The following is a 22894-nucleotide window of genomic DNA, read 5'->3' as shown; positions in this document are numbered from 1 at the left end:
TTGTGCAGAAATGACTAGTGCATTTGCCTACAGCTTCTGCCTTAACCATAATTGTTTAATTCTAAAAGAGGAAAATTCAGGGTGCCTGGTTGGCTCAGTCGGTTGTGCGTCTGCCTTTGGCTCAGGTCATGATGCCAGGGTCCTGGGATTGAGTCCCACGTTGGGCTCCCTACTCAGTGGAGAGCCTGCTTCTCCCTCTTCCTCTGCTACTCCCTCTGCTTATACGCTCTCTCGCTCTCTGTCAAATTAATAAATAAAGTCTTTTTTAAAAATTAAAAAAAAATAAAAGCGGAAAATTCTCTCAATATGTAGCAAACAAAAAAGATAAATTTGAGGAGCCATTTGGACCTCTGACCACACAAGGCCAGGTGCTCTTCCTGACATCGAGTATATTCAGTGCCTTGTGCAGACACGTCCCTTGGAGGGGATGATGACTTTGTATACATTAAGGTTCTGGTCTATTTACGGCTTCCTTCTTGCACAGACTGAGCATGGGTTTGTGCATTCCTGGTCTCAGAATAAGCCTCTCCTTCTAACATCTACCTTTCCCCACCTTACAGACCAGTATGACTCACTAAAGGCCACTGAACCAGTTGGTTAGACTGTGACTTTACCTGTTACATGTTAGTTATTTGTCTGTGGTTATCTTCCAACAACCATTTCTTTCAACATGTCCTTTCTTCAGCCAGAAATAATTAGTATAGATCATGGATTAGTTGCTCTTCCCAGTGAGAACCAGCCTCCCGTCCTGGGGTTGCTTTTGGTCAAAAAATCCTGTACTAGGGTGGGAAACTGTTCTTTAGGTGTTTTGATTTCATTCTCACCCATTCCAGCCAACCCCACCCTCAAACAAAAGGACTGATTCAACCGTCCCTGACCCAAGCTTCATTAGCACATTCCCATAGGGTGTCCTCCATGTGCAAGGCCTGGTGACGTCAAATCCTCGTGAAGTTTCTGTCCCAGGGCATTTAAAATTTAATTAGGTACATAGAACCCATGTCCATAAAAAGTTAACTGGCAACATCACAAGGTCATATAAAATAAATATGAAAGGAATAATAGCAAAAATAGAAGAAGCCACATAAGTTCAAAGGATTACTGGAAGTTGGAGTTAATTGGGAAATATTCATGAAAGTATTGAAAACATTTGCAACTAGAAATTTCATGTCTATGAAAAATGAAAATATCTCCTCAGCAGCAGAAGACATTAATTATATCTAATACTGACACAAGTAGAGAGGCCCTGTCTATAAGTTATAAATAAGATGTCCCTAGGGGCGCCTCAGTGGCTCAGTGGGTTAAGCGTCTAACTTCAGCTCAGGTCATGATCTCAGAGTTCTGGGATCAAGCCCCAAGTAGGGATAGTCTACTTTTCCCTCTACCTCTGTTCTTCCCCCAACTCGTGCTCTCTCTTTCTCTCTAAAATAAATAAATAAAATCTTAAAAAAAAAAAAAAGGTCCCTAAACATCAAAAAAGAGGCTAATAGAATCACCTGTTAAAGAATCCATTTACCTTGGGAACAGGAAAGCTCTATTTAGAATCAGGCTAACTCTCGCTGAGAAATCCTTCCTTGCCTGGGATCTATCACTTCAGGAGAACCCCTGTGTGTTAGGTACCCAGGAACTTTCACCTTTTATATAGCGTCAGCTTAAAAGATGAGGAAAGTGTACAGTAAGGCAATGCTCAATGGTAAGAACAGAAAGGTTAAGAAAGTCTCCTCTGCCCAATGCCTCAGGTTAGCTCAGTTTGCTTTTTTTTTTTTTTCTTTTCATGTAAGAGAAGGATATCCAAAGAAGTACAGAAACTGGGAAAAATGAGCTTTTAAGTGGGTGGTGGGAGAAAACCACACCGATAAAAATTATAAACAGTACTGCGCGGGCCCTTCACAAAGTGGGCTCTCTGAATACCTAGTGAGGCATGTTTACCAGAAGAAGAAAGATGGAGTCGGCTGGCGCCTCTTAAATGTGCCTACTCAGGAGTTTGGGACACACATGTGCTTTTGTGTGTGTTTTCTCAGAGGACATTTGCAGACACCAATCTTTTTCTAATCTCACTTGTGTTTTCAAATTGAGGCAGGTATGGGATTTCTGTAGAGGACACAGATATGGAAAAGGCCATTAGGAAGTTATCTGATATTTAAATAGAAAAAAATGCAATTAAAATCCCACTACCCTTTTCATAGTTTGTTTTCTTTATTTGAAACAGTCAAGAATTAAAAACAACTGAATTTTTTTTGTAAACCTTTCAAGAAGTTCACTTTTGGACTAAGCCCAAACCTACAGTTACTAAGCCAAAAATGGACTATTTTCACAAAGAGTTGAGTGATGGAAAGCAGAAGCTGTCATGGAAAGTGTTATGTGAATACTCTCATTAAAAAAAAAAAAAAGACTGTGAATTAGAAGTAGGCATTTCTTTACCTTATAAAAACTCTGGCAAATTATTTCCCTTTGGAGGATGATCATTTGAGCTAATTTGCCTACATTCCAAATATTATGGGTCTTGTGACAGTATGCAGGGTTTTGTTTTGTTTTGTTTTGTTTTTTTGACATGCTCCCCTCCTGGTCTGTGGACAGACTCTGGACGTGTCTCAACCCAAAGTCATGGCTGTTCAAACTCTTAATTGAAGTGACTGTCTCATTGGTTTGATTGGCAGGATTTTGTACTGTGTGATTCAGTTAGTGATACAAAGTTTGAAGGTAGTTTACGTACTTCCTTGAGTTCTTACTAAAATATGGTAGTCAGGTATAAATGAAGATGGACTATACACAAATGATTCCAGCAACCGTTAAAAACTGTGGAGCAGGGGCGCCTGGGTGGCTCAGTGGGTTAAAGCCTCTGCCTTCGTCTCGGGTCATGGTCTCGGGGTCCTGGGATCGAGCCCCGCATCGGGCTCTCTGTTCAGCAGGGAGCTTGCTTCCTCCTCTCTCTCTGCCTGCCTCTCTGCCTGCTTGTGTCAAATGAATAAAAATCTTTAAAAAAAAACAAAACAAAACAGTGGAGCAGTGGTTCTCAATGTGTAGTCCCCCAACCAGCAGCTTTAGCATCACCTGGGAACTTGTTAGAAATACAGAACCTCAGTGTCCAGCCTGGGTTTATCAAATCCGAAGCTCTGGGGGGTAGAGCTCCCAATTTGTGGTTTAACAAGCTGTCCAGGAGACTTGTTGTGCTCAATGTGAGAGCAAGTGCTGGAAGACGTAAGAGTTATAGATATAATGGGAATACATGTAGAAACTTTTTTATTTATAATTTGTAAAAAATTCTTATACTGGGGCAAATGTGAAACAAGCTTTCGTCCCATGCCATCCCATGCATGACACGATGGACTTAGCCTTTCATTCATTTACACAACATGATATAAGTATTTGAGAGTTACTTAAATGTTCATCCTATGGGATATTTAATATGGAATGACACTGATGTGCTCTTAGTAATTTTCCAGATGGTAGTTTTAGATGCAGTGAAACTCAGTGAAAATTTGAGGTCTGCTAAACAAGGCTCCAAGAAGATGCCTGTTAACTTTAGCTTTGAAATGTTCCAAGAGTAAGGATTAATGGTAATATCACAATGACTGAAAATTATGGGATTACTCCACTTGAAAACATTCTTCATTCTGTCATTTGTAATTCTCTTCACATAACTTAGAAAAAGAGATCTGAGAAATACTGTCAGATAATATCTAAAATCTGAGTGTCATAGATGCATATAAGGCCCTTAAAATTATTTTTAACAAATGCTATTATGCTGGAACTCCAATTCATTTGGCAAGCTTTCATTGATCTCTGTTGCCAGCAAATAAAAAGAATGATAGTATTGCATAATAGAAAGGGCTTTCGCTGTGGAGCTGGGGATACAGTCTCTAAACCTGGTTCTGCCACTGGTGATGTATAGCTGGAAGTTAGGCATTTAAGCTCTCTGGGCCTCAGTTGTCTCCTCTGTAAGATGGGGAGGTGACTTAGATCTCCAAATCCTGCTTCAATTAGCTGTTGTGGTCAAACAAACTATCTTAAACATAGGGGCTTACAACAGCAACCATTCATTATTTCTCAGGAGTCTGCAGGTCATCTAGGTGGTTCTGCCAACCTCGCTTGCATTTGGCCAATCTTAACTGTAATCACTGTGGTGAGACCGCAGGGTGACTGGGAGCTGACCAGTGTATAATGGCCTCTGTGTAGTTTCTCATCCTTCAGGAGGCAGTATGGGCTTCTTCTCATGCCTATGGCAGGTTCTCAGAGAACAAGCCGAAGCATGTAGTCTCATGGGGCAGAGGTTCAGAATTGGCCCAATATGGCTGCCACACTCTATTTGGCCAAATCAAGTCATAAGCCAGGCAGATTCGAAAGGTGGGGAACAGACTCCACCTTCAATGGAAGGCAGTGGGGAGTCACATAGCTGACAGTATGCTGCAGGAAGGAGAAGAACTAAGGCTGTTATTGCAAGCAGCCTACCTTCTGAGCTTTAAAATACAGTAAAATATCAGGAGATACCTCCCATATAATGCTATAGAATGCTCATTGTTGAGTGTTTTAGAAATAGAGAAATATTTAGAAAAATGGAAGATGCAGAGGGGATATAATGTATTTGTGAAAACCAGAGTAAGCATGTTTTAAGCAAGGATTCTCTTTAATTATTGTCTGAGTTTCACATAAAGTCTGCTTCATCAACTGGATAAATATTTGACTGCTGTTCAGTAAATTGCATTAGTTTACTTTAACTGTATGCTCAGCCTTATTCAGGCATCCTACATTAGGCAATGTAGTGTGTAATGCGTCTCTGCAGGTGACCAGAGCTATTCTCTGTATGAGGTAAATTAAAACTCATATTTTAAAAATTAAACATTCTTGCACTTCATGATTTCAATATTTAATTATAACCTGTGTCAAGGCCTAATCTCTGACTGAGTCAGGCATGAAATTAATCAAAAAAAAAAAAGAGGCAAAAGCTTAGCAATTCTTCTACACTGTAAAAATAATGTGGTTTCTTTAGTTTCACAGTGATGTTTATATCCATTTTATGAAGAAGACTACTGATATATCCAGTAAGTTGATATACTACGTTAACATCTGTGGGGACACTGACCGGTTCAGAAAAATCGGGAACCTGAACAGACATTTATAGATTTTAACAGAGAGCCAAACTTTCTTTTAAAAAGAGAAATAAATTATTTTCAAAAAAGATAAATTATAGACCTTGCTGAAAGAGATAATAGAAAAGAAAGTTAATGTGTTGACATCTTGGATTGGACAAAACTAAAATACATCCCAAAGTGTGTTTGTTCTAAAGGTACCATTCATGTCTGTTCCCATTTATATTTTCTACTGGCTTGTCAAAAGCTTTTTGTATGAAAAAAAAAATTCAAACAAGTTTTCCTAGGAATATATGCTTACAGAAATAATAGACAACATTTGTTACAAGGGTTTGTTGTTGTTGTTGTTTTCTGTGCAAGAGTTCACATAGAATTACAGGGTTGTGTTGATCAGAAGAGGAATGTACCACATTCAAGGAGAAACATGTGTCAAGCTAAGTTAGTGGGATTTGATAGCATGAAGCCAGCAATTTCACAGAAGCACCTATGGGTTCCCAAGCCATGGGAATGATGCAGGCAAGTTAAAGAAGATAATCACACTTTTCTTCACTGGAAGAGTCATGAGATGAACTTGAATGCCTTTAAAGATAGACAGCATGGGACAGATTGACTTGAGTCTTATTGGTGTAATTGTTGTCTTGGTTAAATGACTCCTTTCTTCATATGGTCACTTTATATGTAAAGGTCACAGGCATATTAAATAAATAGCAGGCAGGTATGGAGGTAGATGTCTCAGGTATCATGTGGAATGAATTTGTGGAGTAAGCAAAGGAAGTGAATGTGAAAGGATGAACTTGAATATAAAACAGGTTGCTCTGAGCCTGGATGCTCTAGAACATCTTGCATGTTGCCATCTTGATGCTTCTCCCTCTAATTTTGGTTGCAGTCAGTGCGACAATTAATTTTAGAGAGATCGGTGGGTGGATAGATGGATGGATGGATAGATAGATAGAAATATTAAATAAAGAGCAAGAGTATCCTTAATATCTAATATCCTTAATATTTATAAATATATAAGTAACATATAACAAAAGACTACTCAATAAAAAATAAAACTTAGTAATTCTCAAAGAAACCTAAATGTTTTACAAAAATACAAATTTAAACAACAGTAAAATATAATTTCATACCCAGTAGGTAATGCAATAATATAAAATCTAACAATACTGAATGTTGTGCAAAATGTGGGTAAATAACTCCCAAACCATTTTGGAGAGAAATTTGGAAATGTCCAGTCAATGTGAAGGTTTACTCATTCTCAGACTCTGTGTTTCTGTATCTCTGTACTAGATTGTTTATCATAACATCCATTTTAATAGTAAAAATTTGGAAATAACCCAATTGCCTTAGTTGTATTTGTACATTGTGGTAATTTGTATATGAAATAATATATGAAGGTTGAATAATTAAATTACAGCTGTATATACGAATATGAATAAAGTATTGAAAAATGTTCAGCAAATATAAAAACACTATAGAATGGTACATGTGGTAGAGTACAATTAGTAAAGTTTTACAAAATGAAGTACTGTGAACTGCTTATGGATACATTTTTTTGAATGTTTAAAAATTTGTAAGTGAAGTATAATCAACATACAATATTATATTAGTTTCAAACATACAACATATTGATTTGACAACTCTCTACATTACTCAGTACTCACCACGGTAAGTACAGTCACCATTTGTCACCATACAATTTATTACAACATTATTGACTATATTCTCTATGCTGTACTTTTCATCTCCAAGATTTATTTATTTTTTAACTAGAGTTTTTACCTCTTAACCATCTTCATCTATTTGACCCACCCCCCTTACCTACCTCATCCTTTGGCAACCACCAATTTGTTCTCTGTATTTATGGGTCTGTTTCTGTTTTTTCTTTGTTCATTTGCTTTGTTTCTTAGATTCCACATATAAGTGAAATCATATGGTATTTGCTTTTCTCTGTCAGACTTAACCCCTGTTGGTATGAATGACAAGATCTCATTCTGTTTTATGGCTGGTAACACCCCATTGTATATATACACCACTTCTTTATCCATTCATCTACCCATAGCCACTTCCGTGGCTTCCATATCTTAGGTATTATAAATCATACTGCAGTAAACATTGGGGTACATATATCTTTTTGGATTAATATTTCTGTTTTCTTTGGGTAAATACCCAGTAGTAGAACTACAGGATATGGTATTTCTACTTGTAATGTTTTGAGGAAACTCCATACTGTTTTCCACAGTGGTTGCACCAATTTACATTTCTAGCAGCAGTGCACAAGGGTTCTCTTTTCCCTACATCCTCACCAACACTTGGTTATTTCCTATCTTTTAAAAATTTTTAATGTTGATACTAATGATTCTGACTGGGATGAGGCAATATTTCATTGCAGTTTTGATTTGCATTTTGCTGATAATGATTAGTGATGTGGAGCATCTTTCCATGTGTCTCTTGGCCATCCGTAAGTCTTCGTCGGAGCAAGTGTCTGTTCAGGTCTTCAGCCGATTCTGTGATTGGATTGTTTGTTCTTTGGTATTGAGTTGTATTCAGTTCTTTATATATTTTAGATATTAACCCTATACCATATATGTCATTTGCAAATATCTTCTCTCATTCAGTAGGTTGCCTTTTTGTTTCATTGATGGTTTCCTTCACTGTGCAAAACTTTTATTTTGGTGTAATCTCAATGGTTTATTTTTGCTTTTGTTTCCCTTGTGTGAGGAGACATATTTATAAATATGTTGCTAAGGCTGATGTCCAAGAGATTACTGCCTGTATTTTATTTTAGGAGTTTTATGGTTTCAAGTCTCCCATTTGGTCTTTAGAGTTTACACATTCTTAAAGGAAATGTTCATGTAATTGTAGATGCAAAATTGAGCTAGCTTCTGTCCCTCTCTCCCTCTGTCTCTCTTTTACTTGTTGAAAGAGAAAAAGGGAATACATGGTGGATGAGAAACCCATAGAACGATTCAGGTGAAATGACCTTTTTTAAAATGTCTGAAGAAAATACAGCTAAATGTCAGGTTTTGTTAAAGTGGGTGTAGTCAGAGTGTTTGTTATCTTATATATGTCATAACTTAAGAAAGAAAAAGATTATTTCTAATTTTATTTCAGATTTAATGATTGGCCCATATTGACAAGTCTTCTTCACCTTTCACTTCCAAAGTAGCTATCTGCCTTGTATCTAAACCCAATGTAGGATTGAAACAAGCAGATATGGTAAACTGTTTCAATGTGACATTATAGTTTACCTCCAGAGTGGGTAATAATTCTGACCCTAGCACCAAGTGTTATAAGGTATTCTAATATATTTTGAATTTGGAATTCAAAAGTTGGCTTACTCTGAATGAATGAAAGTGTGAATCATTGCATAATACTTTCATACTGTGAAAGAATAAATGAATGATTGCCTGATAGTGTCTTAATATTTATACTGTGCATCAGTATCAAAGATATTTTAATTAAAACCTGAGATCTCCTTTCTGCTGTATGAAAATTACTATTTACTCCCATTAAAGTCTTGACCCAATAATCAAATTGGTTTGGTGAATATTCTTACTACGTGATTTGCCACTGATTAGTGACATGTTCGTTGGTGTTCCTCTTCTTTACAGAATACATATGCACAGTGAGTACTTCCGTCTATAGCAACTATACTAATCAAACTAACTCACAGTCATCTGCTTTTAGATTAACAGTGGAAAAACTCTGGCTATAAAATCCAGGTGAGCTAAAGGGAGGTAATACAAGTACCTGAGTCAGTGAGAACCACTTGATCAGGTAGTAGATGATGGCTAATTTGCTTCCCTCCAGATAAATCTTTTTATTATCAAGTACAGAATATGGAAAAGCAGATTTGTCACAAATTTTTATCCCATAATTTTCATATATAATTTATTAGGGACTATGACAGTGATGAGTGCTATAGTAATACACTATTAAAGGAATTTATAACCCCCACCCAACTCGTGCATTAACCCTATTTTGCAGATGAGGAAACTGTAGATCAAAGAGGTTTAAAAGATCACTTATGTTTACAGAATTGGTAAGGAGAGGTAGGATGCAAACCCTGCTATGTTTTATTTAAAAGTCCACCCACTTAACCTGCCCCCAATTCTCTCCGTCAGTATTATTGCATTAGCTGCAATAAAATCTTCAACTGTAGCAAAATATAACATTGCCACTTATATCATGTTGGAAATTTTTTGTGCCAAATTCTTGGATAAACAGCTTATAAGGGGAAAAAGTAAAAGAGATAAAATAATAAAACAAAGGAGCCAACTTTTTATCAGTGCAATAATAAAGTCACAAACTTTTCCACACCTTTGCCATTTCCTCTCAAAGAACATGTTGCTCCAATCATATTTTCATAAGCTCACTCTGATATTTAAGTTCACACTCAGGAGGAGCTGCTGGGTGGCTCAGTTGGTTAAGCGTCCAAGTCTTGATCTCAGCTCAGATCATGATCTCAGGGTGGTGAAATCAAGCCCACATCAGGCTCGATGCTCAGTATGGAGTCTGCTTCAGATTCTCTCTTTCCCTTTCTCTTGGCTCCTGCCCCCACTCTCCTTCTCTAAAAAAAAAATAATAATAATAATAAATAATTAAATTCACACTCAATAATACCTACATACATGGATGAAATTTTTCAGTTGTTTTATATGTAATTAATAACAAACTTTAAAGCTGCAAGTATTCATAACTTACTACATAGAGTTCCAAGTTATGTTTACCTGCTGGAATAAGAAAGACCCAGATGAGACCATAAAGTTCTGCAAGAGTCCAAATTGTCAGTTCATCTCTTTCCTTTGGTGACTTGCAAACCAAGATTATCAGTCTCTGCTTTATTTCTGATCCAAGCCAGTTGTTTTTTTATTCACAATTTGGGACACATTGAAAATACTAGCTTCTGGTGTATATGTTAAGTCAGTACTTCTCAAATTTTAGATTGCTACCCATTAATGGTTTGGAACAAACTAGTAGTTGTCAAAGCAATGAGTAAATTATAGACAGCATTAAAGAAGGAAAAAAATGGGAAACAGAATAGAATAAATATCCAAATACATGACATGGCATAAGGGCACATAAGGGTAAGTGTGATTTTAGATATCTGCTTAAAGTGAATGTAAAATGTATTTGTTATTATGTACCATAGTCAAAAGTTGAGAAGCAAATGTGGTAAGATTAACTGAGTCCAATTAGAACATTTGGCTCTCTTTCAGTTAAGTAAATCCATAAGCACACCCTCAGACCAACGATTACTCTTTTTTGAAGGTACTTAAATAATCATTGACTCATGAGAAATCTAATTAGAAAGCCGGTAGAGATTTTTCATGTTATCATTTCTACCTCATCTTCTATTACCAAATAGAAACAGCCTTCGAATGACTGTCCTAATTGCTGACAGTACAGTCATCTTTTTCAGAACCTTACATTGTTACTAATTTTTACTCTTAATTTTAGTCTGTTGAAAACGGTCAAGTTGATTGGTATACCACGGAAAACAGAATGTTTAGATGGTCTTTGTCATTTTTGGCTAATTATTTTGACTTCCTGGAAGTCTAGGATAAAAGTTAGCTTTAACCACTAAAATAATCATCTAAAATACTCATAATAGCTAAAAGTTTTGAATACTCATAACCCAGGAGCTGTGCTAGTTCCCATTCTAGTTAGATTACAGGAAATTCTGAGGGAATTCATCTGAGAGAGGCATTCAAAATATGATTCGCAGGCCTCTCCCCTGGTCCCTATGATTTGTGTCTGTTTTGGGGCCCAGGAACATGTTATTTATAAAACAGCATAGGTGATTGTTAGTATCAGGCAAGCTTGTAGTAAAACTGCATTTTCTCATTTTATCCTTGTGGAAAATATTTTGGAAGCAGATTTTCTCATCATCCCCATTTTATGCATATGAGGAAATTAGAGAATGGGTGGAGAAACGGGGGTCCCCATGCAGGGACCTCCACTGAAGTGTCAGCTCCCAGTGCAGGCTGCGCAGTACCTAAAGCAACCAGTTACTCACATCCTTGTTCCTTGTCTCCCTTTCTTACACTTCCAGCCCTGTCTTCTGGAGAAGGTCCCTCCTCCACCCTACCACTGCCCTTTGGCCCTTTTCCTTTCCCTCAGTTCTTCTTGTGACCAAGAAGGGAGAAATGCCATCTGCCTCTTAAAAGGTAGAATGGCCCCTTTAAAATCCTGAAGATGGGTTTGGTGCAGGTGTGTGGCTATTTGCAATATGGGGGGAGGGGTGGAAGGAAGGTTAAAGCTGTGACCCGAAAGTACTGTCATCTTTCATCCTCTCTCCCATGTGGCTTCAAGGCTGTAGACAGGCTGTGCTTTGGCTGCTGAAGCCTCAAGGATGCTGCTAATAGCTAGCATTTTTCAGAGTGGGAGAGATTTGGCTTTGTTGCTATATAACCTGAACTCCAGAGAGAAACACTGGGCACAAGTGATGGTCTTTGTTACCGTAATTGAAGTTGTTGCCGTAAAACATGCAACAGAGGAAAGAGTGTTTCAGATCCGCCTAGTGTTCAGTATGCTCACAGTGTTGTGCAACCACTTCTATCCAATTCCAAAACATTTTCGTCACTCCCCAGGGAGTCCCTGTACCCATTAAGCAATCATATTCTATTCATTCTACCCAAAATCCCTGGAAGCTAATCATCTGTTTTCTGTCTCTCTGGACTTAACTATTCTGGATATTTCATATTAAGGAAGTCATATAATTTATGACCTTCTGTGTCTGATTTTCTTTCACTTAGCATAATGTTTCCCACTTTCATCCATGTTGTAGCATATATCAGTAATTCATTCTTTATGACTGAATAATATTCCATGATTTGGGTATACCACAATTTACCTATTTACCTCTTGATGGATATGAGGGTTGTTTCTACCTTTGGCTGCTGTGAGTAGTTCTTTTCTGAATGTTTATGTACAAGACTTTGAGTTCCTGTTTTTAATTCATTTGGGTGTATATCTAAGAGCAGAGTTGCTAGATCCTATGGTAATTCAATGTTTAACTTTTTTTTTTTAAAGATTTTCTTTATTTATTTGAGAGAGAGAGAGATCACAAGTAGTCAGAGAGGCAGGCAGAGAGAAAGGAGGGAAGCAGGCTCTGCGCTAAGCAAGGAGCCCGATGCGGGGCTTGATTCCAGTATCCTGGGATCATGATCTGAGCCAAAGACTGGGGCTTAACCCACTGAGCCACCCAGGCACCCCTCAATGTTTAACTTTTTGAGGAAATTCCAAATTGTTTTCCACAATGGCTTCTCCATTTTACGTTTGTGTCAGCAGTATATGAGGGATTCCAGTTTCTCCATATCTTCACCAACACTTATTCTTCCTTCCTTCCCTTTATTTATTTATTTAAAAAAAAAAATTCTAGCCATTTTGGTGCATACGAAGTGGTGTCTCATTGTGGTATTGATTTTCATTTCTCTAGTGGCTAATGACTTAAGCATGTTTGCATGTGCTGGCTGGCCATTCATGTATCTTATCTTCTTTGTAGAAATGTGGACTCAAACCCTACATTTGACTTTGGAATCCTCCTCCTTTCTTTTTGCATGGAGGCCGCTCTTTCCCTCATAGCAGTTATAATAGTGATAATGATAGTAGCTGCCTAATGCCAGGCACAGTGCTAATCACTTTAAATATATTACATTCTTAAATTCTGTCAGGTTTTACCTCTGACTTTTTTAAATCTCCAGGATAAGAAAACTGAGGCCCAGAGGTTTAGTTGAACATGGTTCATTAAAAACCAAGAGGTGGAGTCTGATTTCAGAGTCACTTCTCTCTGATTTGAAAGTCTATGCTCTTAACCTCTGTGCCAGGGGTCTGCACACTTAGCTCGAATTGCTTACGTATACTGGGAAATTATTTTTTAGCTATGTGCCATCTTATACATTTTTAATAATAAGTATAAGTGACTGAAAAGGATGTAATTTCCCACATATTGTAAATATTAGCATTTAAAAATGTAACTGTTAGATCACTCTTTTAAATGTTTCCAAGGGACTCTAAATGCCATGGTGATACGGTACCCAGAATCATTGATTTTAAAAATTCATGAATAGTTCTTTCCTTTTTACTTGCAATTGTACTTTTATTATATTACTTCCCCAGAATGTTATCACAATATAACACTTCTCATGCCTGAAAGTCTTTTATTGATCACCCTCTCATACTTTCTGGATCAAAATATGAATATAAATTAAAATTGAATTTTAAATAATTTCTTATAACTATAAAGCTCTGAGTGTTAAAGATTCCTTTTGATTGAGTTGTTATTAGTAGTAGTTAAGTGATGAAATCAACAAAAATATATTACAGATTTTTATAACTTTTCATTAGCTGTAACAAGTTAATTTGTATTGGAAATGCACCTTTTTAGTAGGATTAATGGGGTTGATATGGTGTCTTGATTGAAGGAGAGTCTGTGCACAATTTTTCAACATGTCCATTTGATACCCCACAGCCTTCAACTATCGAATAATGCAACATAGCAAATTTGTGATAGATGAAAGGAATGGATTTTTTCCTTTCCTTTTTTTTTTTTTTTTTTTTTGGTTAACTTGGTGGAGCTAATTCTTAAAGAGTTGTAGGCAAAGGAACCTTGCTACCCTCACCAGACATAGGAACATTCTTAAACAGGTCAGGTTTATATAAACATCTTTTGTAAGATCTCATCATAGATGTCTTCTTTTCTGGCTATTTAATAGGTATCAACTTAAAAAAATGTTTTCTCATTCTTATCTGTGGATGTGTAAGAATTATAACTGGTACATTGTTTTTACACTTATGTACCCATGTACTTTACTATACCTTATTATTTCAACTAAACTGTCTAAATGTCTAAAATATCTAAAATGTCAAGTTTGGAAAAAAGTACATGTAGAAATAATGGATTTATTACCTGGATATTAATCTTTTAAAATGATTCATGCATTCTACTCCTTGGAGGTTCTGTGTATTCCTGGGAATTTGAAGACCACCATGCTGGTCTATTACATTAATAAGTGAGTGCCCTTCATGACTCCAGCTTAACTCCACTAGTGGATCTTAGAATAAAAGCCACTTACCACATGACTATTGTGTGCTAAGAATTTTGCACATGGGATCTTGCTCAATCTTTGGAATAACTTTGCAAAGTAAGATATGCATGGTATACAAAGAGAAGGTAATTTGTCTGGATCACAGATATTGTAAGGAGCTGAGCAAAATTTTGAACTCATTCTTTTTGTCTCCTTTTTCCTTAATTCTTTTTTTTTTAATATTTTATTTTTGAGTAATCTCTGTAACCAATGGGGGGCTTGAACTTACAACCTTGAGATCAAGAGTTACATGCTCTACCTATTAAGCCAGCCAGGTGCCCCATTCCTTAATTCTTTATTAAGGAATAAATTTATTTATTTATTTATTCCTTAATAAAGAATAACTAATAATAATTAATATTAATTAACATCATAATAATAAAGAATAACTAATAACTAATAATAATAATGTTAACTAGAAGCAATGACATTCAGTTTAAATAATTCTTGGCTGTTTTTTTTTTTAAACTCACATTATAACAAAGAGCTCAACTCAAATGTGTCTGTAATTAGTGAAAAATTTTTTTTAATAGAGAAGACATCTTGTATCTACTACATACCTCTGGCCACAGGTCACTCCCACAACAGTAGCCATTCAAAGATGGACAAAGCTTCCCCTTGATTTTCAAGAGTACGGATCTGGGGACCCCTACCTCAGTTGTTTCTGAATTATAAGGTTGTGATCAGATTTTATACAAGAGATAATTGTCTATAGTTGGGCGGTCACTGAGTATAAACATTTTCTTTCTTTAAAGTGAGATTATGATAAAACCAAATCGTTAAACTGTAGAATAGTTTCATTTCTGACACAGTCGAGAATTCAGGTTTTAAGAAATAGAAGACCGATTGTATAATCTATTCGTGAGTTATAAGGTAATGTTAGGTTTAGCCATCATTCTATAAATAGAGCAATAAAAGCACAGACCAACACCTTTCAGTTACCCTGTAAGTAACTTCATGGTCAGATTTATCTGGTATACTGAGCAGAAAGCCATTTTCTATCACATAATGAAAATATTTGGAAAACCACTAGAGCAATGAGAGTTATAGAACTCTTAAAACTGTAATTGTCTCATTCCATTATTAGAGTGAAAAGTATTTGGAAATGTTTTAGTTTCCAAGTAAATGGCAGTGTATCATTTTGAGATTACTAATTGATATCCCCACCCCTTTTCTTTAGAGACTAAAGTATGATGAAGCCAAAAAAAAAAAAAGGAGAGAGAGAGAGACAGAGAAAAAGGAAAGTCAAAAAATAAAAGAAAAAATTTTTAAAGGAGGTCTTCACTTTTGAGATTGGTATTCCTTTAGGTGACAGGATAGTAAGCAAAAAGTGTAAGATTCTTAGAATGATCTGGTGTTTATAGAAGAACAATGCTTTCATGGTTTCTTCCCAAAAAAGTCCTAGGTGAACTTTATAAAGGAAATAGACACATAAACAACAGAAAATGAGCGCCCCGTGCCTGGTAAGGGAAAAAAACCCTAAATTACGGACACCTCTTAATTTTTAAAATGTTCCTTTTTTAGACATTACTGGCATTTCTTCCCCCTCTCTTCTGCTTTTTGCCTCTTAGATAATTTCACTGCTTGTTAGAGGCTTTGCTACAAAGCAGACAGGCTTAAAACAATGAAGAGATGAAACCTACTTTACTACTTTTTAGCACATGGTAGGATCAGGATCAAGGAAAGACAGCATGAGGGTTATGGATGTGAGTAGATTTCAATTATCTGAATGATCTGGATGCCCCTTATCCAGACAATGCAAATTTAATTATGGCTTTCTTCATTATTCATCAATAAGTTTGTGGAAAAGCCTAGGAAAAAGGTGAGGCATATTCATTAGCCAAGAACTCAGTTGAATACATACAAAAAAAGGGAAAAAAAATATCAGCTCAGCATCAGCTTTTATTCAGGAAAAATCCACTTAGAGAAGTTACCTTGAAAGAAGGATAAACACTGGCGGACAAATTGGTCCATCTTGGGACCAATTTTACAAGATAAGTGAACACTTGTTTCTTTGAATCCAAGAACTGGGCTGCAACCTGACAAATCCTAGGCACAGTGTATCAAACAGCTACAACAGGTTCCTTGGAGATCTCACAAATGACATTTCTTTACGTGCAACTTGATAAGTATAATTCCCAATCTCCAACTTTTCCTGTGTTGCTTCATATCTAATCTAATTCTTTTTTCAAGAATTGTTTTATGCCTCTTAATGTATTGTTGGGAATTTGCTTTTAGGCTCTTGGGTAACAGGGGGAAAATGAATTGCAATCTAGTGGAATCTTGACAATATAACCATTACATTGTGAATGCTACAGCCAACAAGGAAAGTAAAGATGAAGAGAGCAGTGTTTGATTCTGGTAAATTGTTTCCTTCACAGTTTTGCTTTTGTAGAATAAATATACTACATGAAACAGCCATCTAAGCATAATCTATTAGTTGCTGTACTCAGTGGAAAGCAGAAGTAATTCATTCAATCTTGGAAGAACTTGATATCTCCATGAGCTTCATTTGCAAGAAGAAACAATGATTGTTATTTTGCAAACAATTACTTGATAATTTAACAAATTATGCTTACTTAGGAAATGCATCCCTGTCATGAGGAAAAACACACAACTCTAATAGGGAGAAAATGACTGCTTTCTCATTTCTAGGATCAGAGAAACTACCCACCAAAAAAAAAAATTAATTTCAGCTTTGGAAACAATGACTTTTTATGGTTGTTAAGCCTCAGTTATGTGCATAATGTCTAGAAGAATGTGTAGGTACAGTGCAATGAAAAGAAAATAATCTGGGGGCGCCTGGGTGGCTCAGTGGGTTAAAGCCTCTGCCTTCGGCTCAGGTCATGATCTCAGGGTCCTGGGATCGAGCCCCACATCGGGCTCTTTGCTCAGCAGGGAGCCTGCTTCCTCTTCTCTCTCTCTGCCTGCCTCTCTGCCTACTTGTGATCTGTCAAATAAATAAATAAAATCTTAAAAAAAAAAAAAAGAAAATAATCTGGCTGTGAATACCCAATCTAATGAATATCAGAAAATATTTTATCATTTGCCCTATCAAGTCACTTTGAGGTTCTTGTTGTGTCAGCCTTGGGTAAGTATCTTGAAGCCCGTTTGCTTTCTGGTCTGCTTCCTTCTCCTTGCTCTGCCCAGCATTGCAGTTGGTCCTCTCTGGGCCTCTGCCCTTACCCCTAAGTCCTAACTCCACCTAGTTGAAGCTTAGGGGCATTAGTCACAGCTGGAAGTGCTGCAGTCGATTTTTTTAGTCTTTGCGGAGGAGTGTTTAAATCTTTCCAGTTATCCAAGAGACGTAAGCATAAAGCATTTAGGGAGCTTTCTTGCTAGTAGTGACCACGTCTCAGAGCATATGTCTGGGTTTACCCATAACACTGTCTACTGATTTATCAGCAGTGGGAAAGTCAAAGGAAGAAAATGGACAGAAGAGAGGAAATCTCGTCTTGCCATATAACTCATACATCAACTAACATTTTAAACATTTAATCAGCACTGTATTTGTAAACTTGACTGCCCTTTTAAAATACCCTTTAAAATTGTATACACATTTAAGGGAAGCACCTACAAATAATATATAAAATAATGAAAGTTTAAGATGAATAGGGAGCTAAAAATAGTGTCATTTGAGTTCAGTTAGAAATTTATTGAAAAAGTATAATTAGCTTAAAGATCACATATGTGTTCCAATGTAATACTGTTCCAGTAATAATGATGGCTAATATTATCGACTAGTTACTATGCCTGGTACTGTTTTGAATACTTGATGGTTTTATTTCAAAATGGGAAATGAAGTAAATGGTTATTATCCTAAGGTACTAGATCTGAGAGGCTTTAAAATAATGTGCCTTGTATTTTTCTGATGGTTCCTGATGTAGAACCTGATTACTGGAGCTAATGGGACAAAAGGTCAGTTTTTTGAAACTCCTGGCTCTATCATTCATATTAACAAATTTCTTTAAAGACTGAAGTCAAAACAAATCCTGGTCTAGTCTTCAGTCATTCACACTCATCTTTTCAATTCTAGAAAACATTGTTATTCCAGAGCTGAAGGGCAAAAACAAAACAAAAACTTTTATGTAACTATTCCAACTGGTTAAGCATCTGTAAGTAAATAATTAACATGCTTATGATTCAGTAATTTCATGACATGTAGAGGAATGTGGCAGGACCCACCCTGGAATGAATGTTATTTATGCTCATTTTACTAGATCATTGCCTCTGTGGTCATAGACTACATCTCCTTTCCCACAACCAATTGTCAGGACACATGTGTCCCTTGAATTTAAACTGAACACACTGTTCTTGTATCTGTGATCTGCCTAATCTTTCTAATAACATGGAAACTGCTTCGGAGCTGTCTAAAAATCTTTTCAATATCAAGAATTTAACTTGAAATTTCCAACATGTAAAAGGAAGAAATGATGTAAAGACATTCCTTTAGAATATAAAAACAAAGAATATTCATATATTAAATTCCAACGTGGCATATCCTTTGCCTTGGATTTGGGGGATTATCTAGAGATAGAGTAAAATGGACAGAATGCATTTTTTCAAATCCTTCATACATCAGAGAGAATGACCAGAATGGGTGCAGGGTGCATCTAATGGAAGGAAACACGGATTTTGAATTAAATTTAAAGGAATGGAGATTTATTTTCTTTTCCTCCGTAATCTCTCCAATTTTTCTCAAGAGAATAACTATAAATTAACTATTTTGCTGTGCAAACATTTTTTTTCTTTTGTGAGAGCTGTTCATCAGTTTCCAAAACCACTTGTTTGGAGTGTGTACTCATACTATTATTTGCTTTAATCATTTCTGAAAGAAAGAAAAGGCAAAATAAAAAATAAGCAATGAAATTAACAATCATTTTTCTTCCCGCATTGGTTTATTGAATCATGTTGAATTGATAGGATGCTTCTAGCTGCATCTTAAATTAAACTTATTCAAACCATAAACGAGATTTAGTAAGTCATCCTAACTCTGCTCTCCTGAGCTGAATCTCTATTTTTGTGAGATGCCATGATTAACTTAAATGTAGGTTATCAAAACCAACCACAATGCAAGGGGAATGGGTTTTGCTAATTGGTTTTTCACAGTTTTAGCCCAGCTCAAGAGGTGGGACTAGCATCCCTTTTATCCAAAACATCCTACTCTGGGACACCTGGGTGGCTCAGTGGGTTAAAGCCTCTGCCTTCAGCTCATGTCATGATCCCAGGGTCCTGGGATCAAGCCCCGCATCAGGCTCTCTGCTCAGCAGGGAGCCTGCTTCCTTCTCTCTCTGCCTGCTTCTCTGCCTACTTGTGATCTCTGTCTGTCAAATAAATAAATAAAATCTTAAAAAAAAAAACACAAAACATCCCACTCTGAGAACATCCTACTCCTACACACCTATAATGAAGGTGGAGTAGACTGGGGTAGAACCATAAGATATAGTACATCTACACTTTTAGTATTGGAAGTTAATTGCTGATAGATTTTTCTCTTCTGTTGCCTCATTATTTTTAAAGCAAAGAAAAATATGAATAAATATTACTATAAGATTAGGATCTCTTTGGATTTCTGTGTTTCTTTTTTTTTCTTTTTTTTTTAGACTTCATTTATTTGAGAGAAAAAGAGAGAGACAGAGTGAGTATGAGTGGGGTGAGAGGCAGAGGGAGAAGCAGACTCCCCGCTGAGCAGAGAACCCACTGCAGGACTTGATCCCTGGATTCTAGGGATCATGACCTGAGCCAACGTCAGACACTTAACTGACTGAGCCACCCAGGTGCCCCTGAATCTCTGTGTTTCTTCTACACGTGACTTACGAACAGAAGCACTGACTACTTTTGTTCCAGACTACCTTTTCAAAGAGGTGTATATGGTAGACAGCATCGAAGGATAAAAGGTAGTGTCTCCTTTTGTGGCAAAAGTCAGGTAAGCTTGCTGCCCATTATAAAAGTTTTGGGTTCCCTAAGTTTGGGGTTCCCCTCCTGCGACAGTTCACTGTGTGTTTATGCATCAGCTGGCCTGCGTTGTATTGCTCTACAGAATTGGGGCTTAGGGAACTGGCACCGATGCTGATACTCTGGCTACTGCTAAAAATGGTTCTTAATCTCTGAACCAGGTGCCTCCTGTCTTCTATCAGCATCTATGAACCTGTGGCAGGCTAACTTAAGTGTCAGTAAATTTCAGACTCTTCCTGGTTCTCAACAGTCAAATATGATTAATATGTGACACACAGATATCCCACCTATAACATTTCTTGCAGTAGGTGAGTAAACCTTTTATCCATGGCCAGGACTATTACATGACAGCTTTGGAACCATTATTTTGTTTTGTTTTGGTTTGGGGTTGTTTTGTTTTATTTTGTTTTTGTTGATTTTTCCTGGATGGCTAGCATTTCCAAGAGACTGCTGCACCAGAAAAATCACTCTGTACCCTTGCAGAATGAATTGTAAATCCAAGGCTCTTTCTATTAAGTCCACACCACACCTATTCTATCATTTCATTCTTTGCCTTAAAGAATTAGGCAAAAGAAAAATCCTTGCAATTTTACCCCACATCTGGACTGTCTTCCCAAGCAAAGCCTTAGCAGGACTCCAGGCTTGCTCTAGGTAGTACTTTTTATTTTAGCAATGGAAGCACTTTGGAGCCTACTTTCAGTTTCAGCAGTACCTGTCTCACTTTGGACGTTCACAGTGCTCAGCATAATCTGCTCAGTCTATTTTAGAAGCAACTGGCCTGGGGTTTGATTTGTACCTGAATTCAACTACTTAAGCTTATTTATAGTTTTGAATGACTGATCTTGCATTTTTGCATTTAATATTCTAATGCTATACAAGTTGGTTTGTGTAGTTAAAATTACTGTGACCATTCTTTCTCAATTAATACAGATTAGTTAGATTTGGCTTGCTTATACTGTAATTCTCTTTTACATAGAACGAAAGTGAAGCATTTTCTCTTTGGGTCCTCAGATACTGCCTTCTGGGCTCTTTCTCAGTTTTACTTGTGTTTCTCTTCAGAACAAACTTCCTTTTGGGTTCCTAGTGACTTCGTGCTCTCTCAGTTTTCTCCCTTCAAAATTCAACTTTCAGAAGAATGTATACAAGTGTAAGTTATTAATAATGTTTAATAGTACCATATTACGTCTCCCTTCACACACTGCTCCAACCTACCAGCCATAAGCCAGAATTTTTGGTGATAGAATCTTAGATTATAAATATCAGAAAACTTAGGGAGGAGCTTTCAGGGGCTGGAAGAATATCCCTGGTCTCCAGAAACCATACCATGTAACCTCTGTTTTTAATTCCTAGGCTTAAGGCTGGTGAAATAAAATAGTCTCCTAAGTAGATACAAATATTCACAAATATAAATAGGAGAAGGTCTGCCTTTAAATGCTTCCAGAATACTACAGGAACTAAGGGCAATTTTACTTCTTATTTTAAGTGCTTTATAGGTCACTGACAAACTCTCCTACCAATTAACTGAGGAACCTTTCTGTAATAAAATCTCACCTTGTCTCAATTTTTCCTTCCATAAAATGAAAATACTGCTACTTGCTCCTATTTATAGGACAATCAAGATGAAAAAGCTTTGGGTAGGAGTAAAGTATAGTTTTTAGCTGTAGTTCCCTTCTAGGGGAAATGAGCACTCCTTGTGTGGAGAAAAGGAAATAGAGCTTTGCTTTTAGTTTGTGCGGCACTAGCTTATGGCTCCTATGGACTAGGCGAGCTCCATACTTTCTAGTTTCTTTACAGGAAGATGTGTGGTTGCCATGCGGGCTCTCACACCACCAAACAGTGGGAAGACTTGCTCTTGAAATTGAGAAGTCGGCTTAGGATAATTTCATGGACAACGTGTTCTGCCATGTCTTGAGTACTCAGTAGATAGTGTGATTCAGTTATTGGCAAAGATCAATGACAAATGGGAAATTGATCAGTTCATAGGTATGCACCTTCATTGAGGTCATCTCATCACTGGAGGGACAGCGCAGTATAAATGTGACTGCTGAGATTCACGTTCCGGATAAACCGTCTGTTAGCTGTGTGACCTGGGGCAAGCCACCCAACCACTTTGTGTCCCCGTTTCACCCCTAGAAGTTGAGAATGAGAGCAAGTACCTCAGACAACTGTCATGAGAATCAAATGAATTAGCGTATTTGAAGTCCTTAGGACACAGCATACTATAAATGTTTGTTAAACAGCAGTAATTGAAAAAGCAACAGTGAATCATGGGTAAAGAGAGGGAAAGTTTGAATATGAGCCAGATTCCTGAGGAAGTATAGTTGTAAAAGATTTTTTTTTTTTTAAGATTTTATTTGTTTATTTGACAGACAGAGATCACAAGCAGGCAGAGAGGCAGGCAAAGAGAGAGGAAGGGAAGCAGGCTCCCCGCTGAGCAGAGAGCCCGATGCGGGACTCGATCCCAGGACCCTGAGATCATGACCTGAGCCGAAGGCAGCGGCTTAACCCACTGAGCCACCCAGGCGCCCCTGTAAAAGATTTTTTAAATAAAAAGACATTAATATATAAACCTTTATTGATGCTTATAATGAAACATAGTCCTCCTTCTTTAGTTTACAAAAAGAAAGAAAATTTATTTTAGAGACATTTACTGTATAGTACTTCTTAATGTAATAAAAATGAACATAAAATATTTTAAATTTGTTGATAATTCTCATATTACTCTCATATCTTTGATCTGAATGAGATAATTTCCAATTTTAC

Source organism: Lontra canadensis, unplaced genomic scaffold (genome assembly GCF_010015895.1).
Source record: "Lontra canadensis isolate GAN:19392208 unplaced genomic scaffold, GSC_riverotter_1.0 scaffold2, whole genome shotgun sequence".
NCBI classification, from domain to species: domain Eukaryota; kingdom Metazoa; phylum Chordata; class Mammalia; order Carnivora; family Mustelidae; genus Lontra; species Lontra canadensis.
Note: the sequence above shows the minus strand (reverse complement) of the source record.